This window comes from Papio anubis, chromosome 8 (assembly GCF_008728515.1).
Source record: "Papio anubis isolate 15944 chromosome 8, Panubis1.0, whole genome shotgun sequence".
Taxonomy (NCBI): domain Eukaryota; kingdom Metazoa; phylum Chordata; class Mammalia; order Primates; family Cercopithecidae; genus Papio; species Papio anubis.
In genome coordinates this window covers 47,913-66,598 of record NC_044983.1, presented here as the reverse complement: position 1 = coordinate 66,598, position 18,686 = coordinate 47,913, and positions in this window count along the sequence as shown.

The following is an 18,686-nucleotide window of genomic DNA, read 5'->3' as shown; positions in this document are numbered from 1 at the left end:
CTGCTCTCAGGGTTCCATGGCCGATACCATGCACGGTAGCCCTGTGAGGAAGGAGGCAGAGTGAACATATTTGCTTTGTGGTTAGGAGAGTTATTTCATAATTTTGGTGGCAAAATAATATCAAAAGTACAGTACAGTCAAGAACTTTTGGAGAAGATGAGATTTCTAGAGAATTCTGGGTACCAGAAAGTCACACTGAATTTGAGTCGGAGGAATGACTATATGGACACAATTTACAATGATGTATTCATTTCCATTGAATGCATGGGAATCTATACATCGTAGAGTTTTGTAGAGCTAAACATAACATGCACCTGATCTTTTCTACAATTAACCCTGTCCTAAGTTTCCTCAGAGAATTAAAAGCACATTTAAGAGGAATTCTGCGAAGGTGGCAGCAATGTTCTGTTGCTTTTGTATTTCCCCAAATTCTCCCAGAAACATACACGTACTAGATTTTATAGCGAAACAAAGGACCCCACGTATGGCGGGGCAGAGACAAACACCACAGCTCAAAGCCCTGCGTTGAAGAAAGTTGGGAAGGGAAGTATGCTTCCGATGGCCCCACAAGCAGAAGCACCTCAAGGTGCCAAAAGGAATTCATGGGGAAGTGAGGTATGAGCAGAGAGCCTGGCCCAGGAGCTCTTAAAGGACACAATTTGCAGCTGAGCCACAGGGAGCATGAATGGAACAGGATCCCACAGTCATGGAGCCATCTGCTGGCTACAAACTCCTGTATTGAGCACATCCCTGCCCTGCAGGAAAGCTGCCAGGAGCAGACTCAGATCCAAGTCGAGCAGGAGCAGGACAAGCGCAACACAGCAAAGGGAGGAAACTTCACCCCAGACTGGGGAGCGGGGGAAGGCTGGTTTCAAACCTGCATGTGCCAAGTTGTCGCTGTGGAAACAACAGAAATGGGAGCCATGGGTTCCCAGCTGATCCCTGGTCTCCCTCTGTCTGCACGCCAGGAAGCAGAAACCACCACGGAAAATCCACATGGCTGTCAAACCTCCACGAAAATCCACAACATATCGCAACCCCCCAACGAAAATCCACACGGCATTACACAACCTCCAACAAAAAATCCACACATCGAGTATTATTAACTCTCCTAAACGAGTGTAACCTCGCAAGGAGTATTGGCTCAACTTCCCCACTAGTAAATCCATATCGGATACGGCTCAAATCCCCCCCACAAAAATCCACACGAGCATTGTCAAATCTCCAACAAAAATCCACACGAGCATTGTCAAATCCCCACCCACGAAAATCCACACGAGCATTGTCAAATCCCCACCCACGAAAATCCACACAAGCATTGTCAAATCCCCCCACGAAAAGTGCCGCACATACTTTTCCTGAATATTAAAAAGAAATCACTATGTTAACAACTATAACAATAACGATGAAAGCAAATAAGTTAAAATAATAACGTTAAGTTAGACCACCTGGAGGCAAGGTGGGTATTTATATGCTGGGTAATTTAAGTGAGTATCACTTTCGCATCATTGAGAATCAAAATTTTTGATATGATTGAAAGGCGATCGTTGTGCAATCGATGAGGTTAACTCAAAACACTGTATTCCTGAATTTGACTAGTTCAACCAAAAAAAAAAAAAAAAAAAACTAAAAACAGGCATGAAATCCAGGTCAGTGAACACCTTGTGAGTAGACTGTGGTCGCTCATGGCCTCTCTCAGCAAATGAGCTGTGGCTTCTGGAGAAATGCAGAGTTCCAGGCCTGAGCCAAGCATGTCCCAGCTGCGCCTGCAACAGCACACCACACCCAAAGGAACAGACTGATCAGAGACCGCCGAACTTACCTCCAAAGGCTCAACCCAAATAAGCCCCCACTGGCCAATGATGTAACAATGTGAGCATCAATAAGGAAAATAAACACTGTATTGAAACATAATTAATTTATGAGTTAATAGTGATACTACAACAAAGTAAAACAAAAAGCCCAAAATATGAACTTGACCTCAAGGTAAACAACTAGTCAATTAGGAATTTTTTCTTTAATAAAAATTTGGAATTGAAATATCATCATTTCATAGTTCCTAATAAATCAGTAAATCTAGGCAATAGTCTTCAGTGGCTGCGGACACCACAGGGAGAGGCCACCAGACACCAGGTGCTGCAGGTGGACCTTGCTTGCCCCGTGGGAGGAGCTCAGGAGCAGCCACTCTCGCCACATGTGCAGATACAACATAGGGCTTCATGTGCAAAACTCGTCACAGAGAAGTGACGGATGCTCACTCTTCCACAGCATGGGCTGGATGCAGAAGTTTCGGGTGCAAAATGTTTAGGAAAGGGCCTGGCTGTCAGGCTTGTGTGTGCGAACACCCTGGCAGGGCAGAGCCAGCTCAGAGGTGGGGACGTCGAGTTTCTCTGCATCATGAGTGATCTGTCCAAGGAGTTCCAGGCCAGGAGCCTGGAGAGGGAACAGACCTCTGGAAGGAGGGTTTGCTCACCACCACCTGGGCTGCTTTCTCACCATCCTGTGGGCTGCAAGTCTGAGACGAACGAAGGTGCCAGCAGGTTGGGGTCTGGTGGTGCTGGGTTCATAGACGGCCCTTCTGCCTGTGTCCTCACCAGGAGGACAGAGGGCTCTGGTCTCCTCCTCTTGTTTTGACACCAATCCCATTACAGGACCTCATCTAACCCTAGAGACCTCCCAGAGGTCCCACCTCCTAATACCGTCCCACTGGGGGTTAGGGCTTCAACATAGAAATTTGTGGGGCAGACAAAACATTTGGTCCATGACAGCCCGGACAGCTGTGCCCACTTGGGGTGCCAGCATCACCCAAAGACCCTGAGGCTCCCAAGGGCAGCCGGCTCCAGCTGAGATTGCTCATTGCTGAGCTCCCAAAAGGAGGAAAAGAGCTGCTACATCCACATGCATCTTCCATCGTTCGGCAAGAAATAAAACTGGAAAGTGGGCCTGACACGGTCCAACCTCCAGATCCGAGTACGGGAGGTGGAGAAATGTGTTAAAGGGCTCATGGGAACGCTGTGGGAAATCAGACAATTCTGTATCTTGGAGAAAAAAGGAGAGGAAGGGTCAACTCTAAGGTTACAAGAAATGCAAGAGACACACCAATTAATCATGGATGAGACCCTCTGATTCAAACCAAAAAACTCTGAGTATAATTGGGAGGCATTTGAGGAAATGAGAATGTGGATATTTTATTTGTCTGTTGCTGTGTAACATGCCACCCCAAAACACAGTGGCCTAAAATCACACCCATTTTATTTGCTTACAATTCTGTGAGCCCCGGACTTGTACATTTTATTCTGTCTTTCGTATATATTGGTAAATTTCCATAATAAAAATAAAAAGCAAAACAAATAAGTACAAAGCCAAACATACATACACACCTGGAAGGGAACAGGAATGGGCCCCATCCTACAGGGCTGTGAGTGCTGCAGAATCCTAAGCAACCTCACTTGCAGACCAGAACTGGATGTGCGTACTGTGACACTGGGTGTGTGTACCACTCTGCAGCAACAAAAGCAATCTGAATTGTACCAAAACCTCACCAAAGAGGCCATCTTCCTGGCTCAACCCTAGCCAGAAGCTGAGCTACCAAAGGTACGTGCATTTTCTGCGTGCTTTATCACATCCACGGTGCTTTTCTATTTCGATTTTAAATATGGAAGAGCCTGAGAGTCCATTTCAGCAAAATGCTTCTGGTGAGAGGGCAGCTATTCCCTGCTTGGGGGCAGTGGCTTGTGGCCTCCCAGGGGGCATCTGGAGTCCGTCACACAGTAACCATACACAGAGCTAACGGCTCCTGCAGCTGTGTGGGCAATGCTGCTGCCTCCAGGCCCAGCGGCCTCTTCCCTCTCGTGCTTCTTCCCGTCTGTTCTGTGCCCATTCTCTGACCCACTCCACTCCTCTCCCCACACTCACTGAAGATCAGAGAGAGTCTGACCTTTACTCCAGCTAAGGGCTAAATCCCTGGGGGAATTTTGCAGCAAAGGAGCAGGTGGGGTTACCCACATCCTCTTCCAGACATCACTGACACCAGGCTTGCTTCTGGCCCAGGCCGTCCCCTGCTGGCAGCAGCATCCAGGGAGCTAGGAAAGCTCTGCACGTGGGTGTTCCTCCTACAGGCGGCGGAATCTGCCTCCTCCACTTCCCTTCCCCCTTCCCCTATCCCCAGTATCCAGTCTCAAAGCAGTCCTGTTGATTCTTTTGCCAAAGTCATCTCTCAACTGAACCAACACCTTCCGACTGGGCTCTCACTCCACAGTACAGAGGAAATGAGCCCTTAAGCGGGGAGATCGAGGCCAGTCACATCCACATTGAAAACGAAAAGAAGCCAAACCCTTCCCTGCAGCTTTGGGTCCTGCTGGCTCCCTGGCTCTCAGGGCAGCCTCTCAGGGTTTCTCTCTGAACTTCGATGGGGGCGCGCACCCTCCCTCCTGCGTCTCCTTGCTTTTCGCTCTGCCTCACCCTGACCTTCCCGTTTTCCCAGGCTCCCCGTGACTCTAACGGGCTGGGAGGAGGAAGCGCCTGCGATGCACTGTGTGACACAGGCTCATCGCTCCGCGAGCTTTTCTGGCCTATGTAGTCACCAAGTCACCGTTTGTGCTCTTTCTTGCCACTCATATACATTTTCCTGAAAGCCAGACCCTTGCCTGTCCTGTGTGCCACACTCTTAGAGCCCTGGGCCCATGTGGCCAGGGTTAGTGTTCCGTAAGCATTTGCTGAATGATCCCAAATCTGACCTGGCCCGATTCTGCCACTGGTGTCTCAGTGGAGCAGGCTTCATGAGTTCCTCTCTCACGTGAGGGTTCGGCAGCCTTTGTGAAGGGAGGAAGAGGCTGCAGTGCCTTCCTGGACAGAGGAATGACTCCCGCAGTGTGGGTTTTACGCATGTGCAGGCCACAAGAACAGGCACTGGGCGGCGGGCAGGCCTCTCCGCAAGCCTCTGCCCCACGGGGCACCCAGTCAGTGACATAACAAGAGCCCCGGTAGTGAGGGGGCAGAACTGGGTTCGAGCTGTGGGGTCCAGAGTTGTGTTAAGTCAGAGCCGTAGAGTGAGGCACACTATCACTTTGAGGCACAAACACCCCAAATTTTCATGGGCCACTCATGGGCAGCCTCTGCCACCAAGATTCATGACCCGTGGAACAGCATGTTATCCCTGCTTCTCCTGACCTCTCCATGAAAGGCCAGCTCTCCCGGATCCTGGGGCAACTGGACCCCAAGGGTACCTCCCTGGGGAATGGGTTTATTTTTTATCAGCAGGAATGTAGTCGTTCCCCAGGATCAGCTGCAGAAGCGATCGGAAAAACCAAGCCCCAAGAAGTGGCCTTTAATTAGCCCCTGTAGTCATTCCAAACCAGTTTTTTTAAGTGCTCATTCATTTAAGTGGATGCTATGTGCTTTAAAATAAGAGCAGGCTGCGTCTCCTAGGAGAAAGTCACGCTCAGTGGCCTCTGTGAGTTCCAGCTCTCAGGTGTGGTGACCGCAGGGCAGTTCCATGCTGACGTCAGCTGCGCTCCAGGTTCAGACTGGGACCTGGAGGCAGCAGATGGGAACCTGTGCTCCCCTGACCTTGAGAGCAGGAAGGTTAGGAGCCCTGTGGGCTGAGTAATCCTCTGAAGCACTTGCTGGCCTGGAAAGAATGTGTTTTTCAGGCTTAATCTGTTATGATATGTTATTGGAAAATGTAATTTGCTGTGTAAACAAGCAGCAGACTGGCCATTCTGCTGGCAGCTGCCGGTGCCCAGAGTACCTTCCCAGAGCCACCTTCCTGCAGGGCTCCACCCCCTGGTTATCTCAGGCCCTTGACAGATGACATGCTGGGAAAAGCCTCAAGTCTGCATAGAAAGCACATTTAATCCCTGTTTAACCAGGTGAGCTTGCCTCTTGGGACCCCCAGTTGCTAGATAAGAAGCACCTGACTTTGAAAAGGAACCAAACCCAAGCATGCACACTTCACAGCAGCTGGATTAATCCCAGCGCTCGCCGAGACTGCATATGCTAAACCCGCTAAGCCTTTCTGAGGGTCTGTTTCACTTCTTTGAATCACATCGGTTCCTGGGAGGGCACTGGAAATGTGTTTTCAAGCTGGTCCTGTGGGAGCCAAGGGGAGGGCAGACCTCTCACCTGACACCCCCAACCCCACCCACACCTCCCATCTTGCACCTCACACCCCACATCTCCTACCCCCCACCCCATCCCACAATCTTCACCCCAACCCCACCCTCTACTCCCACCACACCCTACAGTCCCCAGCCCCATTTCCCACACCCCCCACCTTTACCCCCACCCACCACCTCCCACCTCTCACCCCTCACCCAGTCCCCACCCTATACCTTCCACCCCCTCCACCCCAAGGCCCCTGCCCCAACCCCTTACCTGTACCCCAACCCCTACCTCTCATCCCCTACTCCCAACCCCCACCTCCCACCCCTCACCCCCATCCCCATCCCCACCCTACACATACCACCCCACACCCCCTTCCCCCACCCCTCATCTGCACCCCATCCCCTGTTCCCACCCCCACCCCTCAGTCCCCCAACCCCCACTCCCACACTCACCACCTCCCTCCTGTGTGCCTCCCACTTCTGGCTCCTGGGTTTCTTTCCTTCTTCCTCACTGCGGGGCAGGGCCCTGCCCTTGGCCTTCCTGGGCCCTGGTTTATTTACTGCAGGCCTCACCCAGGAGGGTGGCATGGGACAAATCTGACCCAGGGATGCCCCCTATCTTCAGAATCCAGGACCCTAGAGTGCTGGGTGGGGGCAGTGCTAAGGAAGTCCATGGGTCCTGGAAGAAGCATGGTCTTTAGCCTAAACTAAACCTGGGAGTGAATCCCGGCCCTGTCATTTGGGGCTCCCTGGACGCCATATCCCATCTTTCTGAACTCGTTTCTTCACACGTCTGTGAGGATGATGTTGACTTTCATGCCGATGCAGAGGTGAGGGGATCCCCTTGGCTCATAACCCTTAACCCTGTAACTGAGCAGCTTGGCTTCAAAATGCAGTCGGAAATTTTCTTTTTCTTTCTCTTTTCTTACTAGTCTCAAGCCGACTGCAGAAGCCTTTTCCCCTTAACCTTAAAACAGACTCCACATCCCTCCCTCTCCCATGGTAAACCCTGTCCACATTATCTAACTGTATGCTTACTTAGAAGTTACAGGGGTCAACCTTGAGACAGACCAAACCTGGAGACCCAGCTGCAAAATTCCAGAGATCCCCTTGAAGCCGTTAGCCCACAACCTGGTCATTGTTGTGATTATGCCAGTCCGTGCTCCAGGAGGACTGTGACCCGAGCCACTGAGACAAGAGACACAGATCTCACACCCCACATCGCTCACTTACCATTACAAAGTGAAATACCTCCCACATCAAGCTTTCCTTCTTAAACCCCTGCCCTCAGCCCAACCTTCAAAGCAGTTTCTCTAGGTGTAAACCTGGCCACTTCCCCCTGTAGCCATGGAAATAAAGTGGCTTTCCATTCACCGCTCTTGCTGTTGAGTTTGCACACGGCAAGCAGCCCAGCCTGCACTGGCTCACAACTTCTCAATTGCCTCCTTCTGCGAGAGAGGATGAGGTGGTCGGGTTCCACAAAAGACCTCAGATTAAACAGCTTCAAAGCTCCCCCTTGGGCAGCCTTCCTCTGTTCTCAACCTCTTTACCACCCTGCCTGCAGGATGCAATGGTCCTCACTACAGATGGAGCATCCCACTCACTGAGGAAGCACCTGCTCAGGAGGGTGTGATGACTGGGGACATGCAGCTGGAAGCCAGGGAATACCCACCACACCCCTCCCCATGCTCCTTGCAGGATGTCCTGTGTTCAAGCCAGGGCAGTGACAAGGAAGGTCAGCACGGCCCCATGCTTCCAGCAGCTCAGTCTCTTCTGTGAGTGGCAGCAGTGCGAGGTGTGGGTTGGATAAGTGTTTTGGACCCCAGCGCTAAGGTGGGCTACGTGGAGCTCCCAGGATGCTGGGGTCACAGGCCCCAGTGAGTAAAGCTACCAGGAGGTTGGGGAAGGGAAGAGAGGCCGAGGTCAACAGCTTCACTTGGACTTTAGTTGTCCCCGGCCACAGCATTCCAACAATGCACGTTGTGCACCTGCAATCAGAGCCCATACCCTTCGTGTGCAGGAGCAGTGGAGGGGCTGGCACAGGAAGCACTCTCTGCGCCCCTGCCCACCTGCATAAAAGATTTTTTTGGTCACCCCAAAAGTAGAATAAAGCAGCCTGAATCATAATTAAGATGAAAGAAGGGGGAAAAGGTAGACAGTAATTAAGCAAGAAAAGCAATAAAACTCAAATGGAGATGATATCGACATAGACGTGTGAGTTTGCTGCACTTCTGGTTCCAAGCTTTCTGGAAGTATTTGCCAAAAGGGGTCGTCACGGGCCAGTCTTGATTCAGAGTCCACAAGATTAAAACAAGCCCTTACTCAGGGAATGTGCTGCTCTTCCTGGTTCTAGAGTCAGCAGACAGGGATTCCTCTTGGGAGGCCCCATGGTGTGGCACAAGCAGCTCAGGGACACACAGAGGAGGGAACCCTCTCAGGCTCAACAGCTGTATGCTTGCAAAAAACAGCAGAAGCTGGCTGTCCACGAGGAAGCACCCTGAGTCCTGGAAAGTAAGGCTACCCAAGGCAACTGGCAAGAAGTCACAGGTAAAGCGTGTGCCCGTCCTTACTCTAAATGTGTACTCTTTGGTCTTGGTCTCTGCACATGTGGGCCCTCAGCTTTTCTTAATGTGTAAAGTCAGTTAATTGCCATTGAATCGGTGCCTGCTAGGTGACCGCACACTAGACGCTAAGGTGACAAGGCTAAGAAAGTAAGATGCTGGAATTGTACACTCGAAAACGGTTAGGATGGTAAATTGTATGTTATATATAGTTTACCAGAATTTTAAAAGGTAATAAATAAATAAGGTAAAACCCCCTGCCCCAAGGCACTCACAGCCTTGGGAAGGGCATATGGCTTCTAAGTGTGGGGAATCTGTAGCTCCAAGCCTGTGTGCAGGCGATTTGTTGGAGCCATCTCCCTGGTCGTGTGTGGGCGCACCCTTCCTGGGCAATGACTCCACCATCCTGCTTGTCGCTGTATTTGAATGGCCCTGTGTGTGCAGACGGCACAGATGCACCATAATGAGAGTCCTTGTGTCCTTGCCTTGGGCGACACAAATGTGGCAGAGACTATAATGTTTTATCTAGACTACAGGATGTGAATTCCTGTGTGTTCTTGCACTACCAACTTTAATAATGTCTTTGCATGCCATATATTCTCTAACAGGCAATAACAGATATAAACGGTCCTGGGTGCTCAGCGCTCCTGGGTTTTGGGGTCTGCTTTAGGGGAAACATGATGGCCAGGGTGTGAAAAGCTTTCTAAAACCTGGCACCTGGTGTGTTTGCTCTTGTAAAACACGTCCCCAGAACCAGCGGCCACCTGGCCTCTGGGGTCCCCTGCAGCTTATGTGAATACATGTGGAGTGATTACACATGTGGAGTGATTACACGTGGAGTGACTACACATGTGGAGCGATTACACATGTGGAGCGATTACACATGGTGGGATTACATGTGGAGCGATTACACACGTGGAGTGATTACATACGTGGAGTGATCACATGTGGAGCAATTACACACGTGGAGCAATTACACACATGGAGCGATTACACATGTGGAGTGATTACACATGTGGAGCGATTACACATGTGGAGCGATTACATGTGGAGTGATGACACACATGGAGCAATTACACATGGAGCGATTACACATGTGGGGCAACTACACACGTGGAGCGATTACACACGTGGAGCAACTACACACGTGGAGTGATAACACACGTGGAGCGATTACACGTGGGAGCGAAGGACACATGTGGGAAATAATTGGCACATGGTTACACACGCGGCGGAACACATGTGGGAGGATTACACACATGGAGCGATATATGTGGGAGCGACACATGTGGGAGTGGATATATGTGGAGTGATGACACATGAGCAATCACATGGAGTTTGCATTACATTACGTAGCAACTACACAATTTTGGTTACTACACGTGGAGCAACCACACACGTGGAGGATAACACACGCGGAGCCGCATTACACACGCGGGAGCAACTACACACGTGGAGTGATAACACACGCGGAGCAATTACACATGCAGCGATTACACACGTGGGGCGACTACACATGTGGGCGATTACACACGTGGAGTGATTACACACGTGGAGTGATTACACACGTGAGGCGACTGAAACGGATGCTCACGGCTACTTTCCCACCCTGGAGGAGACTCTGCCATCTGGGCTTGGACTAAGGTCAAGGCAGTGTGTGAATCCGATTTCCCCCCTTATGTAATAAGGTGTTTTCCAGATCTGTGGACCTGTTACGTCATGGCTTTTGAACAAGAATGAAAAAGGTAAGTGAGAAAATGAACAAAACAAATGTATCTGTAGGAATTCAGTGCTCTCAAAGAACTGCAGCTCATTGCCTTCTCAAATCTCAGATACTGCTATTCAAAGGAGATAGGATGCAGTAAAAATAAGTAACACAACGATTTCTGAGTGTCCATTTTGGGTAACTGTTGACTATAAGCCTCAGGTATTGCTTCTTTTGTGTGTGTCTCTATTGGTGTGTGTTTAACCCAACTGACCAATTTAGAAAATGTAATATTCTTTTGATATTTCAAAAATTTAAAAAATTAATTCAAAAAATTAATTCAGAAATTGTATGATTTTCACTAGAAGGCAAATAACATCAAAAAGGTATTTTAATGAGAAATTTCATCATTAGATATTCTTTTAGATTTTTTCCTTTGGAATTGCAGATGTTTCTGGAAAGAGCAAAGTGGTATCATGACTTCAGAGTGAGAATGTGGGACAGAGGCGGGTGGGAGGAAACACGTTTGGTGGGAGGTGGACACAGGCCTAGAGCCGGAGCTGGGGAGCCTGCAGCCTCCAGTGTGGGATTTGGTCAGCAGTGCAGGGACAGTGCTTCTCATCGCCCCTCCCCTCACTGCACTCTCAGAGCCTCCACGGCCGCTCTTGGGTTGCTGCTCTTCAGAACCTGTCACACTTTCCCAGAGAATTCATCTCATTTTCTTAACAGTTTGCACAGGTCTTCCATGCCCTGTTGAGTTCCCAGTGCGACGTTCCTCCCATTGCATGCATTGGTCAGTTTAGGCTTTGTTGTCTGCTCTGTGTGGTGAGGCTGGGGGGCTGGAACTGTGTCTTATTACTTTGTATATCTCTGGTGCTAAATCTGGAGGAGATGTACAATCTGTTTCTTTTTAAAAATTAATTGTTTGATCCCCTTCGCCCACATGGCCTAAGGTGACCTAGTCCATCATGAATTCCCCCAGGCCTCTGGTTCCTACTTTCCCATTTACCCAGGTGTCCACCCCACCCACTCCCCTGTCCAGGAACTCTGACCTGCTCCACCTCCTTACTCAAGCCTGTCACAGCGCCATCTCTGACTCTCCTGATGTCACTAGCTCTGGGTTCCCTCATCTCCTCGGGTATTTAGGGATCACAGCATTCATCTGTACATTTCACTTGCCCACCTTCCCCGCTGCCACCGACGGACTTGCTTCTCCAGAAACGCAAATCCTACATAGTGAATTGTAAATTTTCAAGTATTACCCAAGGGTCCTCTTTGTTCCCTGCAGTGTACCAGGTTGCTGATCTCTGGATTTATTCTCCTTGGAGCTTCCTCTCTCATCCCCTTCTCTGATCTGTCCTATGTCGGGGAGCTGGCTGGCTCCGGGGGGTATGTGTCTGGCCCAGCTTTGGCACTGCTCACTGTGAATCTGGGTAAGTCCCCTCCCCACTCTGGGCCTTGGTTTTGCCACTTGGAAATGTTAGGTTGTTTGCTTGATCGCATCCTTTCTCTAGAGTTCTATGTATCTGAAAATCAACACATCTGTTCCTATTTTTCTTGATAACTCCTGAGCTTATCCATGGGGCTCTGATCTTGAATAGTGCTTCAGTACAATATTTGATACAAATTTGAGCAAAATCCAGTGAGATATTTTTAAACTATGTAAGTGTGATTTCTCCTCACTGCAACGAAGCATTATAATTTTCATGACTATGTCTACCTCTAAAGCATCTGCCATGGTTTTGACCTCTGTGAGACTGTAGTCTTTACCGAGTGGTCAAAGCCATCCTCAGCTTAATGAAAACCAACTATGTGTTCCCAAAATTATGAAAGTTCAAAATGACAGTGCTCATTTCAGTTCACAGAAAAAACCCTTTGTGTTCATTTTTTTAGTCACCTTAGCAGAGACTCTCTCAATTGTCAGTGCCTTTCTCAAAGCAGATCTTGAAGTGACAGAGCCTGCTGTTTTGAATGTAGTTGTCCGCCCTAATTTTTTAAAAGTCTCCAGTTGCAAAAATTACGTTGTTGTTAAGGTTGAGAATGTGTGAACTCAAGGCAGTCTGTAAATGTGGTGCCAAAGCTCCTTACATTGGTATTCAAACAATGTAACCTTACAGTCAACATATAGGACAGATACTTTCCCTCCCTCCCTCTCTTTCTTTTTGCTTTTTGTTCAGTGACGGTGTTATGTGGATAAGGGAACACATTACTCCTTACACATCGTCTTTATACAACATACACTCAGGCTCAGATTCAACCACTATCCACTGCTTGCTGACATCTTTTTGAGCATATGACATCTATCAGGTAGCTGCATAGAGTTTAGGTCCAGATATTCATGGGTTCTGCATAGGAGCTCTGCCTCTAATAAGATCTGTGACAATGTCCATCACTTACCCGTCTCTTAATATTCCTGTCTTGATATTCCATTTTTACTTTATATTTTCTATCTTCATTTGGTTTTATGTTATGAAATATTTCATTATAAACCGTTTCAAATCTTTTCTGGAACAGGGCGGCACAGAAACAAACCTCTTACTCTTCTCATCCTTCCTTCTTTTTTTCTTGGGGGAGGGTGGTTATTTCTGAATTTTATTTTAATTTTATTTTAAGTTATGGGATACTTGTATAGGATATGCAGGTTTGTTGCATAGGTAAACATGTGCCATGGTGGTTTGCTGCACCTATCAACCCATCACCTAGGTATTAAATCCTGCATCCATTAGCAATTTTTCCTGATGCTCTCCCTCTCCCCGCTCCACCCCCACAACAGGTCCCAGTGTGTGTTGTCTCCATCCCTGTGTCCATGTGTTCTCATTGTTCACTTCACACTTACAAGTGAGAACATGCGGTGTTGGGTTTTCTGTTTCTGCGTTAGTTTACTGAGGATGATAGCTTCCAGCTCCATCCATATCCTTGCAAAGGACATGATCACATTCTTTTTTAGGGCTGCCTAGTATTCCATGGTGTATATGTACCATGTTTTCTTTATCCAGTCTGTCACTGATGGGCATCTGGGTTGATTCCATGTCTTTCCCAATGTGAATAGTGCTGCAATGAACATACATGTGCACGTATCTTTATAATAGAATGTTTTATATTCCTTTGAGTATAGACACAGTAATAGGATTGCTGGGTCAAATGGTATTTCTGGTTCTAGGTCTTCGAGGAATCACCACACTGTCTTCCCCTAACCAAATTTGAAACAGTTAACGATTTATAAAATAATATATTCTTCTTTTCAAATTATCCATATTCAGTGAAACATTTCATGTGGAAACTAAAATTTGCTGGATAAAAATTTCACTTCACAGTTCACAGTCTGTTTCACTAACATTTGTGCATAAAACCTATATATCTGAAGGAAAAAATGCCTAAAAGCAAAGAGAATATGAGGGTAGCAATGGGGAAAACATAAATTGGCACCAAAATCTTTGAAAAGTATCCCAACTCAAGCTGTTTTAGGTTTTTGCTTTACTCAATTTACCTTTATCAGAGTGGCCTGAAACAATATTTATTGACCTTATAATTTATACTAAGGGATAGCATATATATTGGCTTTGGGCTTTCTAAGAAATAGTAAAAGGATAAATAGTGAATTGGTCACCTAATTGGGAAAGGTAGTTCCTTGGTAAGATGATAATTTAAGATGTGAATGACCACAGTGTATTGCCCTGTCCACCCCTTCAGCCTTATGGCCTCAGGCAAGGCAGCCACTTCAGTACAGCCCTGCAGAGTCAGAGGGCCTGAGTTCAAGCCCTAACACCTTTGTCTCTCTGATTTGCCCACTCTGACACAAGGCAGGCTTCTCACTTCTCAGAGTGTTTCCTCATTAGGAGTCTGATAATAATTCAGATCCTACCTCTCAAGGGAAAAAAGGAAATAGTACATAGAACAACACTCTATATAGTATACCTTGATGTCCCTAAATTATTATATTTCTGGATGCTTTTCCTGAAGCAAATGTTTGGCTGGACTACCAAAGTCAGTAATTTCATAGTATTTATCGTAACTACTGTCCTCTCCATTTTACCTAAAACATTAATTTTCCAATAAGAATACACCAGAGGTTCTATAATTGTACTGCCAGACTTAATTTCTCACCCTTTCCCCCTTAGTCTTTGAATAAAACAATTTCTATACATTTATTGAAAACTCTAAGTCTGAATTATTTGATAACATTAACTTTGATTTCAGATACAGATAGATATATTTCTTCAGTCAAGTCATATTTTGATGTGGAAAACAATACTCCTAGTTCTGTTTGTCCTTTCATCCTATGGTGAAGACTTCAAGCACACTATAATTTATTCATGCCTTACCTTAGTCCTTCATGCCTCTACACTCTTATTATATGTATTTTAAATTAATTTTTTATTTTTTATTTTTATTTAAATTTATTTTTATTTTTTATTTTTATTACATGGTAATACATGCACAATAGAAAAAAATTAAGAGGTTAAGAAATGAAAAATAAGGTTTTGTGCCCTTCCCCACTCTTCTATTTCTACTCCCACTCTTAGCAGTTGAAGAATCCCTCCAGAAAAATCTCGTGTCTATCTAAGCACGTCCATATGGATGTGGCTTCACATTATGGGCTCTGTCAACTAAAATTGCTCTGCGCTGTGGTCTTCTGGTCCAGCGATTATGCAGGCTGCATTTTCACAAGAGCACAGGAAGTCTGCCCCACTCTCTCCAGCCCCCAGCCAGGTTGTTCCCAACATCCCACAGAGAGTTCCCCCTACATCCCCCTCCAGGGTCCCTTAGCCACGCTTGTCCCCAAAGCCCACCTGCCAATCCTCCCACGTCCCACTCCAGGTCCCACCCAATCCCCTCCCCCATCTCCCCACATACCCCACCGCCCTTGTTCCCCACACATCCCTTCCTGGTCGCCCTACATCCCACTCCAGGGTCCCCCTAACCCTCCCAATCCCTCATGCCTCCATATCCCCTGCTGGTCCCCCCACACCCCCCTTCTCCGTCCCTTCACATTCCACTGCAGGATCCTCCTAACACTCCCCTGTCCCCTCAGACCCCACTCCCTGCCCCCCCAAATCTCACTCCAGGGTCCCCCCCAAGCCCCTCTACCATCTCCCCACACGCCTCTTCTGGTCCCCTCTCCCCACTCCTGCCGCCTCCTCCGCAGGTGCTCACTGACCCCCAGCCGCCCCTTCCTCAGCTGCTCACTGATCTCCGGCCGCCCCCACCTCCGCAAGTGCGCACTGACTCCGAGACTTCCCCCTCCCCAGATGCGCCCTGACCCTCGACTGCCCGGTCCCCAGGTGCACACCGGTCCCCAACTGCCCCCTCGGCAGGTGCGCACTGATCCCTGGACCGCCCCGTCCCCAGGTGAGCACTGGCCCCCGGCTGACCCCGCCTCAGGTGCGCACTGACACCCAGACTGCCCCTCTCCAGGTGCGCACTGACTACTGTTCTGCCCCATCCCCAGGTGCACACCGGCCCCAGACTGCCACCTCCCCAGGTGATCACTGACCCCCGGACCGCACCCTCTGTAGGTGCGCACTGACCCCCGGCCACCCCCTCCGCAGGAGGGCACTGACGCCCGGACCGCCCCTTCGGCAAATGCGCACTGACCTCCAGACCGCCTCCTCCCCAGGTGCACACTGATCCTGACCGTCGCCCCCCAGGTGCCCACTGACTCCGGGCCGCCCCCTCCTCAGGTGAGGACTAATCCCCCGACCGCCCACTCCCCAGATGGGCGCGGCCCGGTGGTGCCACCTCCGCGGGTCGCGCACGACCGGACGCGGACTAACGTTGTCGGACGCTTCACGGACGCAGACCTGGACAGCGCACTCTTCACGGACGCGGGCTGGGTGGATTGCCTGGTTGTGCGACTGACGGTCACCGGTTGCGAACAGCAGGACTTTGACGCGGACGCGACTCGAACGCCACGGGTGGGGCGCGAACTGGGGACCGCTTCGGGTGCAGGCGGCTTTGCATCGCCGGTTCGCGTGCGAGGCGTGCCTCCTCGCCACTGACCTGCGGGTTAACTCCTGACCCAAACCGCCCTCCCTCCGGGTGCTCACTGAGGCTTCAAAGCGCCCCTGCCAGTTAACTCACTGACCCCAGCCGCCCTCCGCAGGTGCCGCCAGCCAGCGGCCGCGGAGAACTGCCAGATTTGTCTGCTCTGGGCCGTCTTTTAACCTTTTTCAATTATTGTTTTCAGGTTGCCAAGTTATTTCTGATTAAACCTAAACCAACTCTTCAGCCGCGCCGTCTCAGGGACCCCAAGCCCCGCTCTGGTGGACGCCTGGAGCCGCCGCCTCCCGAGAGTCCACCCATCCTGACTCAAGCCTGCACTGGGTGGGTATCACAGCGCATTACTGAATAATTGGTTTGGGAGACTTAAAAAAAGTGTTATCTTTTGGGGGTGGATTGGCGGAAAATGCTTTAAAATATGAATTTTTAATGAGTATGTAAATACCAGCCTCCCTCATCTCAGACAGGAAGAAGCTGAGGTCTGGAGGTTTTCTAGAGGAGCACAGTCCAGGGAGCCACAGAAGGCTGCCTTGAGGAGTGGAACTGCTTCAGGGATAAATGCAGAGTGTCCCCTGTCGGGACAAAAACCTCTCAGAGGAGGTTAAGGCCCACGGGCCATTCTTGAGCTGCTAGAACAAATTTCCTAAGATGACTGAATAGCAGGAAACAGAGACCAAAGGAATTGAGTTGAACACAGAGAATGAAATGAAGGAACTTCACTGCCCAGCGTAGGAAAAACTGAATACCAGAGAGTGAAGTTGTCCCCATGTACAGAATCACTTAGGGAATCATACAAAATATCTGCAAAATATCTTCCTCAGAACTGGCCTTGACAGTCTTACATGTGTGATGGAAGACGACCGTCCTCTGATAGCACCGGAAGTGGCCTTCTTTTTCATGCTGGCACTGCGCATCCCAGCTTTCCCACACGTGCCCAGCCTGATTGTGTCAACCAAGGGAGGTCGACCCAGCCTGTCCATTGGCCCTCCTCTGCAGCACTCCAACCCCAACAAGCCACTAACAACCACTGCTCTGTTTACATCTCTGTAGTTTTGCCGTTTCCAGGATGTCATATAAGTGACATCAAACAGTATGTGATCTCTTCAGATTGGCTGCTTTCATTAAGGAATATGCATTTAAGACTCAACATATCTTGGCATGGTCTATTCCCCATGTGCTTAGGGAATTAGCAAAAAAAATGTAGACATTTTGTAGCCTATTTTAAATGGTTATCATATTTGTGTGCATAGAAACAAGTTTTACATATTAAATTATGAGCTGAGCAAGGCAGATTTAGCTTAATAATTTGGAAATGGGAAATGATGGCTTCTACCCTTTTTTGCAGCTGTCATAATTGTCCATTATTATATCTCTGGCCAAAAACATTTTTATGTCATTATCTGTTTTTAATTTATTAATAATTTCTTAAACTAGACCATATCAATTTTTTTATTTCATTAAAGCTTTCTTCCATTGCTATAACTGTATATTTAATATGAACACACTTTATGATATATTCATATTAAACATTGTCAGCTAGGGCTGGGTGTGGTGGCTCACGCCTGTAATCCCAGCACTTTGGGAGGCCAAGGCGGGAGGATCACTTGAGGTCAGGAGTTTGAAAGCAGCCTGGCCAACATGGTGAAACCCCATCTCTACTAAAAATACAAAAAAAAAATAAAAATAAAAAAATAGCTGGGCGTGGTGGCACGCACCTGTAGTCCCACCTACTCAGGAGGCTGAGGCACAAAAATTGCTTGAGCTCGGGAGGCGGAGGTTTCTGTGAGCCGAGATTGTGCCACTGCACTCCAGCCTGGGTGACACAGCAAGACTCTGTCTCAAAAAAATAAAAATAAATAAATAAATATACATTGTCAGCTAATTCTGGCGTACAATAAAAAGGTAAGAAAACATTTTCCTTCTGATATTCTTAGTTGCATTTCAGGGGTAGCAGGATTTCCCAGGAACATTAAAAATTCATTTTGGATTTTATAACACAAATAAGGCACAGATCCCTTTTTATCATTAGCTACATGACTAGCTACGTTGACTTTATGATAACTCTAAATTGGGAAAGGCAGCCTCGGAAAGAAGAGCTATTCAGAGTCGTCTTGGACTCGGCTCTTAATCAGCAGATGTGGTGAAATACCGGAGGGATGTGGGAATCATTTGTCTGGTGTGTATGTGCTGAAATGGGTAAGTGTGGGTACACTCAGGAAAGCTGGGGCCTGACGTTTGGGAAGTAGGGTCAGTGCAGTGCAGTTTACCGTGTGGGAGGGCATGAGGACTCATCGTGCGAACTGGATGAAAGGAGAA